This window comes from Carcharhinus amblyrhynchos, chromosome 7 (assembly GCF_965287045.1).
Source record: "Carcharhinus amblyrhynchos chromosome 7, sCarAmb.v2.hapA, whole genome shotgun sequence".
NCBI classification, from domain to species: Eukaryota; Metazoa; Chordata; class Chondrichthyes; order Carcharhiniformes; family Carcharhinidae; genus Carcharhinus; species Carcharhinus amblyrhynchos.
The window spans coordinates 109,627,376-109,646,848 of NC_137330.1; the positions used below are offsets into that span (position 1 = coordinate 109,627,376).

Below are 19,473 nucleotides of genomic sequence, written 5' to 3' on the forward strand. Positions count from 1 at the left end.
TCGTTCTTTGGGGAAAGTCCAAATGAAGTTTCAGCTCGTACAGTAATACAGGAACATTCAAATCAAAGAAAATAATGACAAAACTGAGAATGTGTTTTCCTGTGACATGTGGCAGCATAACGAGAGTATACTCTGAGAGGAGGTAACTACAAACACAGCACCAGAGATGTTAACTAATTCTGCTCTTCCTGGCAATCTCTAATGCTAGTCTGTGATGTAATTACCTTATCAAAGCATCTGACCTGTTTGGCAAGATCTCTGACCTAACCCTGAAACTAGACTGGCATGTTGATGCCTTTTTTTCTGTTTGAAAAAAACCACGGTAACCATAATTGGTCCTCATTGAGGGGGGGGTGGTGGTGGTGGAGGGATGGCAGCAAGAGAGACAATACAATTTAGCATTGTACGTATTCAACCTCCTGGTCAAAGGAACATAGTGATATCTATACTAATAAATCTATAAAATGGAGTTTTCATTCTCACGCTATGATTTGGATCATTCCTGCATCCCTCATGAGGATGTTAACTCCAGAAGAAGCTACTGATTGCAGCTTTCTTAGGCTGATACCGGAGTTGAGGGGGTTGAACTATGAGGAGAGGCTGAATAAACTAGGCTTGTACTCGTTAGAATTTAGAAGAATGAGGGGAGATCTCATTGAGATGTATAAGATGATGAATGGGATGGATAGGATAGAGGTGGAGAGACTCTTCCCGCTCAGAAAGGACAGTAGGACTAGAGGGCACAGCCTCAAGATAAAGGGGGGGCGGTTTAGAACGGAGTTGAGGAGGAACTTCTTCACTCAAAGGGTGGTGAATCTCTGGAATTCTCTGCCCGTTGAAGTGGTGGAGGCTACCTCGCTAAATATATTTATGACGCGGGTAGATAGGTTTTTGATAGGCAAGGGGATTAAGGGTTATGGGGAGACGGTGGGAAAGTGGAACTGAGCCATGACAGATCAGCCATGATCTTATTGAATGGCGGGGCAGGCTCGAAGGGCTAGATGGCCTACTCCTGCTCCTGTTTCTTATGTTCTTATTTTCTTACTGTAGCATGTAAAGGCTAGTATTTTTCCCACTTGACTTTGACTTCTTAATGGTGAGCTACAGCTGTATGGGTGCTGACAGCACTCCTACGCATTACGCCATTGTGCAAGACCTTTCAGTAAGGGTCACTGGAAAGCATTTAGGAATGGAGCAGGTTCTGTTTTCTTTCTCCTGTCTGTACTCAGTGTGGGGGGGCGGGTGGTGAAGCAGGGGAGACATAGTGAACCTCTACTGATCTAACAGGACCAATCAGGGAATTAAACTTCTCTGCATGCCTTGAAGACATCTTGAAAGTAATCTTTTGATAGGTTATTCAAAATAATTTATTCAGCTAATGAGTTTATTTTTTAATATAACTCCGTTAACTGTGAGAAGTGCAGTGCTGGCACTATAGGGCTTGGATAGCACAGCAGCTGAATTGGATGATTTGCAGTTCATAAATGTGGTTCAAAGTTTCTGTGACAAGTAGATTGATACTCTGTCATAGCCACAGCAGGTTTAACTAACACAGATAGTGGGCGCCAGAGTTATTTTGAAATAAACATGTTCTTTCACGGCCACCTTTTATGGTTAATTTTTTTCTAAATGGCTCCAGCAGTATCTCAGCTGGTTTGTGAGCAGTTTGTGTGCCCTGCAAAACTTGGAAGTTTACAGGGTTTGAATCCAGAGGTGGGCAGGGTGGGATTCTCCGAATAGGGTGGCTACACTTGAGCTCAGTGAATTAAGCAAGAATGCCCGCCCCTGGCCATTGTCCAGCCACACTGACTGAAAGCATATGTGGATGTCAGTTCAAGTTTTGCCCTAATAGCCTTCCTGTCCGTTTGCATCATGCAACTCATAATGATCATGTCTAGCGCATAAAGATGACCATGTTTCAATTGATTAAATAGCAAACCAAAGGTCCTAATAGGAAAGTAGCTACTCAATAATGAAGAGTGCAGGAAGGCATGCCAGGAGCAGCACCAGGCACACCTAACAACAGTGTCAATCTGCTGTAGTTACAACACAAGACTACTTGCGTGCCAAACAGCATAAGAAGCATGCAACAGAGCTAAGCAATCCCCTATACAATGGATCAGATCTAAACTCTTGCCGAACTGTCATGCTCAGTTGTGAATGGTGGTGGACAACTAAAAACTTGCTGGAGGAGGAGGTTCCACAAATATCCCCACCCTCAGTGATGGAGGAGCCCAGCACATCAGTGCAAAAGATTAAGCTATTTGCCAAGCGAGAAACTTGGGCAATTAGGGATGGGCAAAGACTCCTGGCCTTGCCAGGGACACCCACATCCTCAGGACAAATGAAATAAAACCTTCTGCCGGAAGTGCTGAGTGGATGGTCAATCTCAGCCTCCTCCCCAACATCAGAGATATCGGTTTTCAAGTCAATTCACTGCACCTGATATTAGGAAACAGCCAAAGACATTGGATATTGCAAAGACTCTGACAACGTTTCAGCAGTGGTGCTGGAGCCAGTGCTCCACAACTAGCCGTACCCCTAACCAAGCATCCAGTAAAACTAACGTCCACCAAGCAATGTGGAAAATTGCCCACGTGTGTTCTGTTGAGAAATCCAATCCAACCAATAACCATCCCATCAATCGACTGACGATCGTTAGCAAAATGATGGAAGGGATCACTGACAATGCTATCAAGTGACATTTACACCAAATAACCTGCATACTATTGTTCAGTTTGGTTCTGCTAAGGCTGCTCAGTTCCTGATGTCAATACAGCCTTCATCCAAACATGGATAAAAGAGGTGAACTCCAAAGGTGAGCTGAGAGCGGCTACCCTTGACGCCAAGGCAGCATTTGACTGAGTGTGGCATCAAGGAGCCTTAGGAAAAGAATTATAGAATCCCTACAGTGCTGAAGGAGGCCATTCACCTGACTGAGCCTGCACCGACAACAATCCCACCCAGGTCCTGTCCTATCCCCGTCACCCCACCTATTTACCACACTATTCCCCCAACACTAAGGGTAGTTTACCATGGCCAATCAACCTAACCCGCACATCTTTGGACTGTGGGAAGAAACTGGAGCACCAAGGAGAAACCCATTTAGAGAATGTGCGGATTCTGCTCAGTGACCCGAGACTGGATTCGAATCGGGGTCCCTAGCACTGTGAGGCAGCAGTGTTAACAACTGTGTCACCGTGCCACCCCTCTGGAGTAAGTGGGAATAAGGGAGGAGATCCTCCACTGGATTTATTCCTAGCACAAGGGAAGATGGTTTTGGAAGTCAATCATCTCAGCCTCAGGGCATTGCGGCAGGAGTTCCTCGGGGTAGTGCCCTCATCCTAACCATCTTCAGCTGCTTCATCAATGACATTCCTTACATCATAACGTCAGAAGTTGGGATATTTACTGATGACTGCACAATGTTCAGTAACACTCGCAACTCCCCAGATACTGAAGCAGTCTGTGTGCAAGTGCAGCAAGACCAGGACAATATCCAGACTTGGGCTATTAAGTTATAAGTAAAATACAAGAGCCAAGCAATGACCATCGCCAGCAAAAGAGAATCTAACCATCTCCCCATGGTATTACCATCACTGAATCCCCCACTGTCAACATCAGGATGAGGGAATCATTGATCAGAAGTTGAACTGGGGCAACCATATAAATACTGTAGTTTCAAGAGCAGATCAGAAGCTGGGACTTTTTGTGGCGTGTAACTCACCTCCTGATTCACCAAAGCCAATGATGGAATAGTCTCAAGGAGCTTGCAACCATCCAGGATGAAGCATTCCAGTTCAACGAGATTCCATCCATCGCCTTAAACTTTCACTCCCTCCACCAGTGACAAACAGTGGCAGCAACTCACCAAGGCTTCTTCAACAGCAAACTCACGACCTCTACCACCTAAAAGGATAAAGGCAACAGATGCATGGGAACACCACTACAAGTCACTCACCAAGCTGACTTGGAAATATATTGCCATTCCTTCACTGTTGCTGGATCAAGATCCTGGAACTCCCTCCCCAAAGCACATTGGGCTTACCTACACCTCAGGGACTGCAACGCTGCAAGAAGGCAGCTCACCATCACAACCTCAAGGGCAGTTAGGGATGGGCAATAAATATTGGCCTGGCCAGCGATGCCCACATCCCGTGAATGAATGGAAGGAAAAGTAGCTGTGAATCAAGTGCACTTGATGCTGAAAGAATTAACTTTTCTCTCAGACACACTGTTTTGGAAATTACATACCAGAATCACACAGCAGCATGAATTAATTATTCCATATGTCATGAATTGGATATTGTCTTTTTGATTCCCAAATAATGTGTTTATGTTGTGATTTGATCTTGTGTATTTCTGTGAAGTGATGAGCTTTCCCCGAATAAGTTTATATTGGTTAACCACACGGGTTGTCCAGCTGTTGCCATTTTACAGTTTGGTTGCAGCTTTTCTGGAGATCACAACCTGCTGTATTTGACACTGACTCTGCTGACTGGCCCAAGGAGCCTTTAAATTCTGGGATAACTCAATCAGACAGGTCTCAGGAAAATCTGGGCATCTGACTGGATAATTTCAATTTGTACAGTCTATTATCTGACTAGATATTTTCATTGCAAAGGGAAACATTGTGTCAGTTTAAGATATAACAGGGCCTTAAGTTTTAAAGTTTATTGTATTAGTGTCACAAGTAGCTTATATTAACACCGCAATGAAATTACTGTGAAAATCTCCCAGCCACCACACTCAGGCACCTGCTCGGGGACTCTGAGGGAGAATTTAGCACGGCTAGAACGCCTAACCAGCGTAGCTTTCGGACTGTGGGAGGAAACTGGAGAACACGGAGGAAACCCACGCAGACACGAGAAGAACATGCAAACTCCACACAGACAGCGACCCGAGGAAAGAATCGACCCCAGTTCCGTGGTGCTGTCAGACGGCAGTGCTGTAAGAGTATTGTATGTCTCAGTTCCAAGGGAGCGGATATAGAGCTAGTGTTACTGTGGACAAGGTGGAGAGCTTGAGAGAGAAGCAGAAGTATAAGTGGCACAGTAGGGTGAAAAACGTGATAAAACACAAAAAGAGTATTTTAAAATGTCAACAGATCAGGTCAGTACAGGCTACAAATATGGCTATGCCTCTTGCATGTTTGATTATTTGCTTCCTTCAAAGATGTAAGTCCCTACCAACCCTATCTGATATTACAGCATTACTGGTCTGGAGAGGGGTTAATTGTATGTAATGTACTTGATTACTAGTTGTGTGAGAGAAGATACTCGGAGTAAGCTACATTCCAGGAAGGGAAATCCAGGCATCACTGGCATCTTATTAGTGCACCTCAGTATTTGCATTTACACAATGTCATATCATGTCAAAACCTCTGAAAGCACTGCTCACAGTGATTCAGCTTAGAAGTGCATTATTTCAGTGCACCCATCAACAGACAATCAATGCACCCTTCTTTTTGGTGGTAATAAATGAGAAAAACATTGCCCAGGATACCAAAGAAGCTCATAGCTTGACAGTGCACTATTATCTTTTACCATCTCAGCTGGAGGACAGTGCAGCAATTCCTTAATTCTGTATTGGAACGCCAGCCTCGGGTGTGCGCTGAAGCCAAAGCCTCCTGAGCCAGTGCAGGGAATGCTAGCAACCTGACACCTTTTAAGACAAGTCGCTTGTTGATTGCCATTCTTTAACAATGGCTGAGAGCAGTCAGCAGGGCTGGACAGCTCCTGCATGCCAAAACCTCAGGAAAATTGAGAAAATGTGTTGCTGCGGGGAGAGAATTGTATTTTTACTGACGTTTGTCACAAATCAGTATTTGCATCCAAGAGGGTGGAGCCTTTTTTTGAGAGGGGAAAAAACTATAAACAGATTGCTGCTTCTATTTAATGCACATGAGATCATGTTCTATTTAATGCAGCTACACCACAAGCACAAAAGAAAACCGTAAAGATTCTACCTCAGACTTGTATTGTTTAACATCTGTGGGACAGCTGCTGTGTTGCTGAGCTTTCAATTAAAACTTAAACCCCTCCTAGGATTTACTTGCTTCAGTTTTCCTAAGCATCTTGTACAGTAGTGGAAAGGTAGCCGGTTTTCCCTTCACATTATAGGACTATACACGTAGGGTCACTGGTCTACTGTCAGTGAAATGCTGCTTTTCTTACTTGGGAACTTGGAATTTTTACTTTTCTTCTGGTGGCCTTGACAATCACTTGTAAGGAAGCTTCACTTACTTACACTGAGAACCTAGTCAACTGAGTTGTCCAAATTCAATCGCAGTCCATGAAACCCCACCATTTGTGGACTATTTTGAGGATTATGTTGGATATATTTTTTTTTGTTATTAATTGTGAAGAAGATGAAGCCAGAGGCCTTGAAAATAAGGAATCACCGTTGTAAACATCAAGCCCGTTCTCTCTCCCTTGGTACTTACAGCAGCATACTTCACTTAGGCCACTTTCCATGACAGCTCCTCACAGTACCATAGATCCCAGTGGAGTGTTTAAAAAAAAAAATTTCCTCTTTTAATTTTTCAGTCACTGGAAAACAAATAGGGGCCAGTTAATGACTGCTCAGGCTCTGACCATTATCACTCAGCTCAACATCCTGAACCAGGCTCCCTACATATATTGCTGTCTTTCAGGGTCCCGCAGCTACTCGGCAATTCCTTTTTTTTAAGGGAACTGAGATTTCAAAGCAAACATGTTTACAAGTAAACATCCTTTTAATTTTATTTGTGATTTTCCGCCCCCCCCCCCCCCCCCCCCCCCACCATTCTAATTCATCTTTTGGCCCCCCTGCCCCCAGCCCACACCATTATAGTCGGGTGGGGATTGACAGTGGAGACAGGAACACAACAGGTGGGATTTTCCAGCCATACTTGCCCCAAAGCCAGGAAATCTCTTCCCTAGGTCAGTGGATCCTTTTGCATGGTCCTGTGCTGCCCGCTGCTATTCCCATGGCAGGACGGGGAAATTACTCCCCACCCACCCCGGCAACGTGTTGCAAGCTGCCATCAGATTTCCAAGGGATGTGTGTAAGCAACAGTGCTGACCCACCCCTGTTTATTAACCCCTTCATTCCCCTCATGGGTAAGATGGAGACACTCCGAACATTGGCACTGCATTTTGCTTCCCATTGCTCCCACTTGTGCAATTATCTTAATTTCAGAAAGCATTTGGCCTTAGACTTGATACCTTCTGAAATAAATACTCCTGTTGTCCAAAATTAGAAGGAGCAAGGATTACTTTTCACTCTGACATAGCAACAGTAAATGCTGGAAAAGCTCAGCACGTCTGACAGCACCCGGGTTTCAAAAAGAGTCATACAGGCCCTGAAATGCCAATTTTGTTTTTTCTCCACAGGTCCTGTCGGACCTGCTGAGTTCATGTTTTTATTTCACATTTCCAGCATCCACATCATTTTCATCTTTTAATATGGGTCAGTGAATGCGACCAAATGACACGCAATATTGCTACTGCATTTAAACAGGGTAAGAAAACTTGCAATTACTAGTCTATAGTACTTGCATCTAGTGCGCATTGGATGTTTGCAAGTGAACTGCTTCAGTGATGTGGATCCAGTTCTTCTGTACAGATTTTTATTTGCAAAACATTGTCATTTTCCTTGTGCCTCTTTTGACACCGTCTTTACTGACCATGCCTCCTTTCACTCTCTGATCCATCTCTGCCGTGGTTCTGAACATGCAAACGCTTGATTTGCAGAACTTCATAGGATACCCAATTATAATTATTCTTTGACAACCCCCAAGCAACAAAGTGAGGTGTGGCAATTAGAAGCGATTGCAGCTACAACCTGAATGTGAGCTTGGAAAGGATAGAACACTTCCCCAATGATGGTTCAGTTGGGAAATGCACTGATCGGCCAGTCAGACCAGGAAGGTCCCAGTTTCACTCTCTGGTGCGTGCCAGTTTAGCTGTTCCAAGCCAGGACAGAGATGGGGCAGCACAGTGGAGCTCAGCAGTCCAGACAGGAGGGAAATGAATCAGCCAGAGTGTCTGCACCTGTTATCTGATTATTCACTAGGACTCCCTGGAAAGTCTGTTCACAGGGACTTCTGATATGGATGGAGTCAGTCTTGTCTTTCATCTCTGGTTGAGTAGCCTACTCACGTTTAGAGGAAGACCTTAATTTAATCCTTCCGTTAGGAAACTGCTGGGATCAGGAGTAATGCTGGGTTTACACACCATCTCATTTTACTCTCTCTTGAAGTCAGCAGGCAGGGTGAAAAACTGCCTTTTCACCATAGAGTCACGGGGTGGCACGGTGACACAGTGGTTAGCACTGATGCCTCACAGCAGTCAGGTTTGATTCTTAGCTTGAGTCACTGTCTGTGGAGTTTGCACTTTCTCCCCATGACTGTGTGGATTTCCTCTGGGTGCTCCAGTTTCCTCCCACAGTCCAAAAGACATTGGCCATGCTAAATTCTCTCTCGGTGTACCCGAACAAGCGCCAAAGTGTGGCGACTGGGGAATTTCCACAGTGACTTCATTGCAGTGTTAATGTAAGCCTACTTGTAACTAATAAACTTTACTACGCAGAAGAGGCCCTTCGGCCCATTGAATCCCATGAGCTTCCTGCCTGGTGAATTATGTCAGAATTACCTGATTAATTGGTGTCTGGGCTTCTACAAGGGGAATCAATATTTGGACATGACACCCGAAGGGTATTTTTCCCCGTAACTCAACACTTTAGCTGCAGACAGTGAGCGGTATAAATTGAAGCAGAGAGGGAATCCTGGATTGCATTAAGTTGGTTTGGAGTATCTTGTACACTTCTTTTTATGTACTTGGCTTTGTAGCCGTAGAAAGTGCTGGCTTTGAGGTGCAATTTATTTACATGGTCAGTGTGGTGGCCCAGCATATTTGTGTGGCAGTGTTGGTGTCACAGATGCAGCATGTGGGCTCACAAACATGACTGCATAAATAACAAGGGGTTTGTTCTAGTTCCTAATGTCAACTCACTGGCGGCCAAGCACAGGAAGAAAATAGTTGTCTCTTTAACTTTGTTATTATTGAAAGAGGGCAGGGAACAAATCGTTTGGCTGTCTTCTTAGCTGTGCAATGGTGAGAAAGCGCCCTCTTTAAGGTGAGTCGTGGGGGGGGGTCGGTGGTCCAGAAACCGCAGCCAATTCAGATTGGATACAGTCAGTGAAAAAAGCAGACAAGTGCATTGATGTACTACACCACTGAATGGATACATTCAGGCTCACGAAAGGATTCCCCCATGTTGAGCCTCAAGTTGATGGGGAAGTCCTTTCTCATAAATCAGAAAGGGTGTTTAGAGACTATATAACCGCAGGTTCAATAGACTGAAGTTAGCCTGCCAAGATTTCCAGATCAAGGAAGGATTGTGCGGAGAGGATAAATTCTAAAAATGATAAATGATTGAGGGCAACTGCTTAAAAGATAATATATAGTGCACTCCAGGTCTAACCGCATCTTAAATTACATATCTAGGCTCAAGAACTTGTTAATGCCTTTTGGCATAAAGATAAGATTTCATTCAAAATGTGGATTTTGGCGGAGAGCAGGGAATAATTCCATTCCCACAATAATCTTGATCGTGAATCAGCTTTACAGTATTAGCCGTCGGAATAGCCCATGAGTGTGTGAGTCTTGACACAGGCCAGGAGAGGAATGATCCAGAGTGGGTAAGGCATAGAAACTTCAGCTTAGTCTTGGAATATCTGTAATAAAGCTTTGTAAACCCAAGACCAGTTAAACCATACTTGCCTTTCTTCTGAAAGTGAAACGGCCAACATTTTCCGCAACGACCTTGAAAGACTGAGGTCAAACGTATCAGTCGTTCATGTTTCAATACTTGATAGACATATGTACAGCGGATTTTGGTTTTGAAATGTTTTTAAAAAGCACCTGGCAATTCCTTGTGTTGGTTGCATGTTTCGTACAGCTTTTTAAATTCCAAACACATCAACTGTGGGAGGAAATTGGAGCACCCGGAAGAAACCCATGCAGACACGGGGAGAATGTACAGACAGTGACCCAAGCCGGGAACTGAACACAGGTCCCTGGCGCTGTGAGGCAGCAATGCTAACCACTGTACCACCGTGCTGTCTGTCTGAGTATTGTCCTTAAAATAAAACACATACATTTTAGTCTTAATTTGATCTGGTCAATAAAGACCAGATCAAAGACATTTTCAAATTGGGATTTATATATGAAGGTTTTTAATCTGAAGCTATGCTGTGTTTACTTCCTCTCATTTTTTTTGTAAATTGTAGTGGTCTTTGGATGACAGCTAAATGTAATGTTTTGCAACATTTGCTTGTAGAGTCCTTCTGATCAGCATCCTTAGTGCCCTTGTTTCTGTGTTTGATGCGGGCAAACACTGAGTAAGGCCAAGAGCTGAAAATGAGGGGGAGGATTGGACAGGCATATATATGAGAATTGGAAAAGATCAAAGTCAGTCAAGAGAAGGAGTTCAGAATTGTTGGTAATGTAAGGGCTTGGAGGGGGAAATATATGAAAAGTTAATATGCTGTGCCATCTCGAAGTCTGATTCATGATTCTCTGCTTATTATTAACGTTCCTTTAGTAAGTACAGTACTTGAGCATCACTGGCAGTAGGATGTGGATTAATGTCTGTTAAGTCCCCTCAAATAGCTATGGGGTGATGCAAAGCAGAGGTCAAACTCTTCCACCAAGCTAAACATAACTGCTATTGCAGACTTCCTGGGGAATGGTCCAGGAGTAGCAGAGGACTAGGATGAGAGAGTTATTTTAAAGTTGATGTAACACAGAGGGGCAAACCCCATAAGGGGAGAAGATTGCCTTAAAAACACACGTTATCTTTAATGAAGGACTTTTTTTCTCATTTTAAAGAAGGCCTTCAAACTTGAGGCAGTTGTCAGTTAAATTTATGAATACTATTAGCTGTCCTGTAGTGATGCTTATTGTAAAGTAGACGATACTTCTGTTCTGAACCATCAGGAACTTTAATTTATGTAACACACAATTGTGTTAGACTGCTTCTAAGGTGGCAACATGTTTTAAATGGCCAGTCATTTTAAGGGCACAAAGTCCAATTGCTATAAGTAAACACAGAGTGAGGTTAATCAGAGTTTAATTGCTATTTGATGATAGAAGTTTGCAGATTAGAACTCCAGGTTAGAAACAAAATACGAACTTACCCCTGTTTTTGGATACTCTTTGTTCACTGCTTCAGAATCCGGTAGTTGAGAAGGTGGTCATTCCGTCCGTTATTTCTGTGCAGGATGGGATCTCATCAATTCAACTTTGTCACGTTTAAATCCTGAATCCTCCACTTCCAGATCAAGTTTGTAATGTGGAGCAAGCAAAGCACGGACTTGTTGCTCTTTGTCAAATTTCTCCATCCTTTCTTGAAAGATTGGACACCCTCCAATTCATGTTTTGAGCCTTGCCAGGAATGAGAGTTGGGATTTGACCACATGGGACATCAGAGCTGAGCCTGGCGCACACTTGCGATGCAAGGAGCACTAGGAATTTTGTCCTCCCTAATGCCAATTCCAGTGCCCCCGGGGCTGTTTCTGGTATAGATCAGTTAAGTCAGCACCAACAGAAGATCAAACCTGATTGCGCGGAGTTTCTGCTGAATTTATGCCTCGTGAATTTTCAAACATCTTTGCCCCCGGCTCAATGAAGTGGGAATTTACCTATTGAATTGTACGAGGCTTGAACCTAATGTAGTCTGCCCCTATACAATGCGGTGTGAGGGGAAGACAGAGGACCCTCTGTTCTTGTTACTACCTTTGTGATCAATCAAGCATAACTAAACTGCCTCTCTCAAATTTGTCGTGTTAAATTAATTCTGCACACTATTGCCAGCAGCTCTGTTGTATGAAATATCCTGATTCTCAGCAATTATGGCCAGCATATTTTTGGCGTATGATGAAGCAAAGTGGAGGAACAGATGCTGTTGTGATCAATAATAGTGGATGTTTTGAAGAGAATTATAAAGCAGAAAACTGATTTGAGTCATTGATGTCCCAAGCCACAACAGTACACTTCAAGTTAGTCACTGGTGGTACAGAGTTTCTGTAGTTCATACTACTGCTCTGTCTTAGACTTTTACAGTTAGAATTTTATAGACAGAGGTGACATGATATGATCCCAGAAGTTTGCAATACTGGAGGAGGCCACTGGGTCCACTCTGAATACTTTTTCTAGATCAATCCCTCTGTCTGAAGTGTCCCTCGAAGCAATTTATCTTCGTCTGCTTCACTTTTCTGTGGAAAAATGCAACATTCTTTGCCTTAATCACTGCTACTGCATTCTGTGCAAAGAAACATTTCTCTTGTCAGTGACAATCTAAAATTAATTACTCTTTGCTGGTCCCCAAGTAGGGAAAAAAAAGTCTTTCCCCAATTACTCTTATCACAAACCTTTTGGGTTTCAAACTTCTAATATGTCTTCACCTTCTCTTACCATCCAAGGTCACTCCTCATAACTGTAAATGCCCATCTTTGGCCTTCTATAAAATGTGTAACATAGAAACTAGAAGCAGGAGTGGGCCATTCGGCCCTTCAAGCCTGCTCTGCCATTCATTATGATTGTGACTAATCATCAAATTCAGTAGCCTGATTCCAGTCCCCAAGAGCTTGTATCTCATTTCTTCCTGAAATTGCACAACTTTTTGGTCTCCAATTATGGGTTCACTGTCCTTTTTAACAATGGGTAGCTAAATGGGTATTTTGAGACCACCAATGCCTTGTAGAGCTTTCTCAGGACTAGACTGTTTTTTGATTTAATCTATCTAACAGGATTTATGTAATTGAACCAAATGTCCCAATTGCTCCATTGGGTGTTCACGGCCATGTTTTGGTTTTCCTCACAAAGTATATTCTTTCATTAGTACTTTTTCACATTAAATTGTCTGCCTTTTCCACTATGTTCCTGAACATCTAACTATTTGCAGCAACAAGTTTTGATTTTTCAATCCCTGATGCCCAAGTCCAAATTGTTACTTGCTTCTGGGGATGATGATTGGAATTTTGATGTGCGCGGGTCAGCAACTGAATTGGAAGAGAGGTCTAAGTAAGTCCATCCACAGAGATACCTAGGGACTAGAGCCAGCACGTGCACTGTGACAGTCGACATAGCAAGCACGTTGGCACAGTGGTTAGCACTGAGCCTCAAGTGCCAGGGACCTGGGTTCAATTCTAGCCTCAGGTCAATCTGTGTGGAGTTTGCACATTCTCCTCGTGTCTGCGTGGGTTTCCTCCAGGTTTCCTTCCACAGACCAAAGATGCGGAGGGTAGGTTGATTGACCATGCTAATTTGCCCCTTAGTGTCAGCGGGACTAGCAGGGTAAATATGTGTGGTAATGGGGATAGAGCCTGGGTGGGATTGCTGTCCTGATGGGCCGAATGGTCTCCTTCTGTACTGTGGAGATTCTATGAAAAGTTAATGGGAAACATTGGTAGAAAAACAAGACCAAAATTTCTGCCAAAATAAATGTTTGTGGCCAGGAAGGAGTGCATGCAGACTACGTTTTCACTCTGCCAAAAATGTAGGTGTTGACTGTTGGTAAAATTCAAGTCTTCATGGAAATGTGCCGTAAACACCACCTGCTAAGTTCCACAAAGAAAAGTTGTATTTTTTTTGAAGTATCTAATGGAGATGGCGGCGAGGTAATAATAATTATATTCTCATTTCCCACTTAAAGGGAAATGCCATTCTAGTAGGAGGAGGAAGATTTCAGCCTGAAGTACACCTTCAGATAGGTTTGGATTTCTCCTAAGCTTCAAGTGGCATAGGCCTGGTTGCTGTAATCACTAACAAACTGGGAATAAAATTGAATTTTTCTAATTATTGAGACAGTCGTGTCTACTTCAGTGGCCTAAGTGAGATCAGCACATAGCCCTCCCACCCTATTCCCCCGTGCATTGGTAACATTTTTTTTGTGTTAATTGCATGTTAGTTTGCTGCATTAAAAAAAATTCTAACAGCAATTAAAACAAGAAATGTTACCAATACTCAGATCACACGTAGGAATCTGTAGCTAGGTGGATCACCTGCTGAGTGTTTCCCCCATCGTTTTGTGTTAGGATTTCAGATTTTAACAGCAACAATAGTTTTGCTTTTTTTTAATTGTAATAAGCAATTTAGTATGTGTGTGTGTGTGTGTGTGTGTGTTTTCGGATATTACTTCCTGCTTTGATATCTGAAGCCAACAGCATAAGGAAGCTTCTGAGGATGCCTGTGTTTTCTAAACAGAGTTTGAAGTTTTTTTGATGTGGTCTCGGGTTTTTCTCTCTCCTCTCTCTCTCTCTCTCTCTCTCTCTCCCCACACCCCCTTCAGAGTCAAAATGATAAGATGACTAATGTTTGTTGAAGTTCCTTCAATTGCAATTCCTTTTTTTTCTCCCCTGTTTGTTGTTGAGCGAGCGCGGTTGGGGTTTGCTGTTAGACGTGTTATTTTGTAGTACGGTATCAGAGGGACCCGCGTACCAGGAAATGTGTTGCCACATCCCACCCTGGTAATTTTGAGGATTTGAATTTGGCAGATAATTTCTGGGAACCAAAAAGGTTTGCAGCAATTAAAGCAACCTCAAAGCTGCCGGTTGTTGTTCAAAGAAAAGAAAACTCGACCGGTTCACTAACGATCGCTACTTGATCAGACCTCATCCCACGTCAGCTTGGTTAACTCTTAACGGCCCACTGAAGAAGCCGACAAAGCTACTCCGTTACAGTGGTTAAACAAGAAGGCTAGCCCCTTCCAACTTCTCAGTACATTTAGCACCTCTGTCTCACAGCGCCAGGGACCCGGGTTCCGTTCCAGCCTCGGGTCACTGTCTGTGCGGAGTTTGCACATTCTCCCCGTGTCTGCGTGGGTTTCCTCCGGGTTGCTCCGGTTTCCTCCCACGGTCCAAATATGTGCGGGATAGGTGGATTGGCCATGCTCAATTGCCCCTTAGTGTCAGGGGGATTGGCAGGGTAAATGTGTGGGTTACAGGGCCTGCGTAGGATTATGGTCAGTGCGAACTCGATAGGCCTTCTGCACTGTAGGAATTCTTTGATAGATACCGACAAAACCAGCAACACCTTCGACCCATAAATTGCTTTCTAAAAAGTCGTCGTTTTGCACCCAAGTAATATTGGCTGTTTAATTCGCGTTGTTTGTTTTTTGTCTTTTTGAAAAATGGAAGTGTGATCTATTGATAAGTTCCATGGATTAGTTCTTGCTCACAGCCAGCAGAAGATCTGTGTGCGCTTTTACAACTTAATAGTGCATCAAACGTGCTAGATAAGATAGCTGTAGAAATCTACTGCTTTATAACTACCTCACAATTAACATGTACGCTTTGGTAAAGAAACACTTCGAGTGTGCCATTTAAGAGACCCAGACACAACATTGCTGGGGTTAAACTGACCCACAGTAAATCTATTTCTGCTATTTCCATTGAATTTTTTAAAAAGTGCTTGTGCATATAGGCACACGGGTGTTCACATGTATGTGCACGTGCTAAGTCCAATAATAATCATATGGGAGGAAGGGGGGGATCAGGATATTGAATTTGATGATCAGCCATGATCATAATGAATGGTGGAGTGGGTTCGAAGGGCCGAATAGTCCACTCCTCCTAGTTTCTGTTTCTTATTGGACACAATAACAGGGAGAGAGGGAATAGGGAGACATTTTTTCCTGTTTTTTTTCTACTACTTTTGTTTTTAAAAGTTTACTTATTATCCCAAGTGGACTTGCATCAACACCGTAATGTTAAGTAAAACACTAATGAAATTACTGTGAAAATCCCTGAGTCGCCACACTCTCTGGTGCTTGTTCAGGTACACGGAGGGAGAATTTAGCGTGGCCAATGCACCTAACCAGCATGTCTTTGGACTGTGGAAGGAAACCGTAGCATCCAGAGGAACCGCACGTAGACACGGAGAACATGCCGAATGCACATAGTGACCCAAACTGGGAATTGAACCTGGGTCTCTGGTGCTGTAGGGCAGCAGTGCCAACCACTGTGCCACTATGCCATCGGGGAGTAGCAGGGTAAATATGTGGGATTACAGGGAGAGGGCTTGGGTGGGATTGTTGTAGGTGTAGACTCAGTGGGCCGAATGGCCTCCTTCTGCACTGTAGGGGTTCTATGATTCTTATCATGCCACAGGAGTTTTGACATTCACCTGTTAAGAGTGGACCACAACTTCAAGGTCTCAGCCAGCTGAATGATGACACTCTCGACATTACAGCACACCTTCTTCAGCATTGGACTGGAGTGTTAACACACGCATAGCCCCTTTAACAGAACATAAGTGGTGGCAGGCTTTCTCTGGTCTAACATTAACATCATCAGTTAAATATTAATGGGTCCTGCATTTGATCCAAACAAAAGCTGCTGACACTAATAACTTCAATTTTTAAATTGACGTGAATCATTTTTCATTTGAAATCTGTAATTTTATATCATAGTTTTACTCTAGACAAACTAATGATATGTTGGGAGAATAATTACAGATACATAAGGGGGCACAGAAAAGACAAAGAGTAGACTTAGTTCACCGTGGATGTAAATGGCTGAAACGTTTAACCTTCTTTGGAACAATGGGAGTCATTTATTTTAATTACACGCGTGTGTTAAAATGGGTCTGGGAAGACATCATGTCTCCACTGGCAGGACATGTCTCCCTTGGACATGTGTCAACACATTACTGATGATGAAATATAAATGAAAGAAAATTTTTTTAAAAGGGAAAATTAAATTAAGTTCCCTCCTCTTGATACTCAGCAGAAATCGTAGCTATTACCTTATGTGCCTGCTGGGAGAGTCTGCCTTATCCATCAAATTGCCCAGGTTTAATAACCACTTTGATTTAATAGGATCCGCCCTGACATAAACATTGTAACCAGTATCTTGTACTGTTATTCCGTAAATGAGTCACTTAGATTCACCATTTTGGGCCTCAGGGCATTATCTGTACTGAGACTAGTTGTTCTGATCTATATTGTATAAGATGTGAGTTACCAGTAGCTACGTAGCTGAAGGCTATGTTAAGTGGTGTTTGCCTAATTTAAGATTTAATTTTAAACTTGAACCAAACTCTCAACCTGTCCATTCCTGATTAACAAGAAATTGCCAAAGTTCTTGGTGTTTTTGGTTTGATTTATTATTGTCACATGTATTAACATACAGTGAAAAGTATTGTTTCTTACACACTATACAGACAAAGCATACTGTTCATAGAGAAGGAAATGAGAGTGTGCAGAATGTAGTGTTACAGTCATAGCTAGGGTGTAGAGAAAGATCAACTTAATGCAAGGTAGGTCCAGTCAAAAGTCTGACAGCAGCAGGAAAGAAGCTGTTCTTGAGTCAGTTGGTACGTGACCTCAGACTTTTGTACCTTTTTCCCAAAGGAAAATGGTGGAAGAGAGAATGTCCGGGGTTTGTGGGGTCCTTAATTATGCTGGCTGCTTTGCTGAGGCAGTGGGAAGTGTAGACAGAGTCAATGGATGGGAGGCTGGTTTGCGTGATGGATTGGGCTACATTCATGACCTTTTGTAGTTTCTTGCAGTCGTCATACCAAGCTGTGATACAACCAGAAAGAATGCTTTCTATGGTACATCTATAAAGGTTGGTGAAAGTCGCAGCTGACATGCCAAATTTCGTTAGTCTTCTGTGAAAGTAGGTGTTACTGTCACACAAGGAATGCATATCCTTGTAAATGAACATACATTGTTTCAAACCTCTTGTTTCATCTGCAGCTACACAGCTATTTACAAGTGATTTGTCTCATTCAGTTAGCGCCATCCATGAGAAATCATAAAGACCAGGACTTGCAAATTAGCTGACTGGTACAATCATGGGGATGGCGGGACTGATGTATGAGGAGGGATTGACTAGGTTAGGATCGTTTTTGCTGGAGTTTAGATGAATGAGGCGGATCTCATAGAGACTTATAAAATTCTAACAGGACCAGACAGGATAGATGCAGGGAGGATGTCCAGAACCGGAGTCAGAGTCTGAGGATATGGGTAGACCATTTAGGACAGAGGTGAGGTGACATTTCTTCACCCAAAGAGTGGTGAGCCGGTGGAATTCATTACCAGAGGAAGTAGTTTTTGCCAAAATGTTGAATGTATTCAAGAGGCTGCTGGATATAGCACTTGCGGGGAATGGTCCCAAAGATTATGGGAGGAAAGCAGGATTAGATATTGCGTTGGACGATCAGCCATGATGGTGATGAATGGCGGTGCAGGCTCAAAGGGCTCCTATGTTTCTATCTCAGTCACATCAATAATGTGTAGCGAACGTTCTCTGCAGTTCCAGGTTAGGGACAGGGAGATGGGGGGGGGTGGGTAAGGAAATCAACTAATGTTCCCAAAGCTCTGTGAAATGAGTCCTGCTGAAAAGTGCAGGTGCATCGATGTCATGTGAGAACAGGATTAGCCTGGGAACAATATATAAAAGTCTAAGGTCATGTACCAACTGACTTGAGGACAGCTTCTTCCCTGCTGCTGTCAGACTTTTGAATGGACTTGCCTTGCATTAAGTTGATCTTTCTTTACACCCTAGCTATGACTGTAATTTTACATTCTGCACTCTTTCGTTTCCTTCTCTGTAAACAGTGTGCTTTGTCTGTATAGCATGCAAGAAACAATACTTTTCACTGTGACGATAAATCATATCAAATCAGCTCCTGCCATCTCTCCTACCCATTATGTACTCTCTCTCAACTAAGGACAGACATTTAGATTGTAACATGTAGCCCGGGTGCCTTGTGCTAAATTATATTGTATGAGGTGACCTGGAGTGAAAATTAACATTGAAAGTTCTAAGGAGCACGAGGATTTATAAGGGAACAGGTAAAGGTTATTAAGCCGAAACTAGTCCATGGTTAAATTCATACTTGTATATTTTGAAATTAATTGGACGAGTGCATTAATTATCTAGTCATAATTTATTAAAACTTTTTATTGAACAAAATTGATGTATCGTCATTGGTCAACATCCCCGGGCCCAACTGTGTGGGCATGGTAAACGTCTAATTTTCATTATTTTGTTCCTTTTTACCCAAAGAAAAGCAACATATTGCAGTAGAATTAGAATTTTTGTTTCAGCTACTTCAAATAGAAAAAGTAATGAAAACCCATCTGGTTTGCTAATGTCCTTTAGGAAAGAAATCTGTCGTCCTTACTTGGTCTGGCCTACATGTGACTCCAGATCCCATAGCAATGTGGTTGACTCTCAACTGCCCTCAGGAATGGGCAATATTGGGCCCAGCCAGCGACACCCATATCCAATGAATGAATTTTTTTTTGAAAAACCTACCACATATTAAATCAGGAAACTGCACTTGTTTTACAACACTTCAATGCAACTAAAACATTTTGATAATTCCAATAACTTGCCAGCATATTTTATTCAGTTGCAGCAAGTGTAATCCAGCCTCTGGCTGAGAGACATATCCATGAATACAAACAAATAGC

General features: G+C 42.9%; 2 protein-coding genes across 6 annotated transcripts in view; one reads left to right on the top strand and one right to left on the bottom strand.

Moving 5' to 3' along the window:
• Window positions 1-19,473, bottom strand: part of LOC145345201 (uncharacterized) — a 559,547-nt gene that overhangs the window by 85,913 nt on the left and 454,161 nt on the right. For all 3 annotated transcript variants that reach the window (XR_013887040.1, XR_013887039.1, XM_080192941.1), the window contains 2 exons: window positions 11,186-12,262; window positions 3,728-3,909 (listed from right to left, as the gene is read on the bottom strand). The gene's annotated coding sequence lies outside the window, so the exon portion shown is untranslated. The remainder of the gene's footprint in view (window positions 1-3,727; window positions 3,910-11,185; window positions 12,263-19,473) is intronic.
• The window catches only part of LOC145345200 (bcl-2-like protein 11), a 37,461-nt gene that overhangs the window by 11,848 nt on the left and 6,140 nt on the right, over window positions 1-19,473 (top strand). The gene's annotated exons all lie outside the window — the stretch shown is intronic.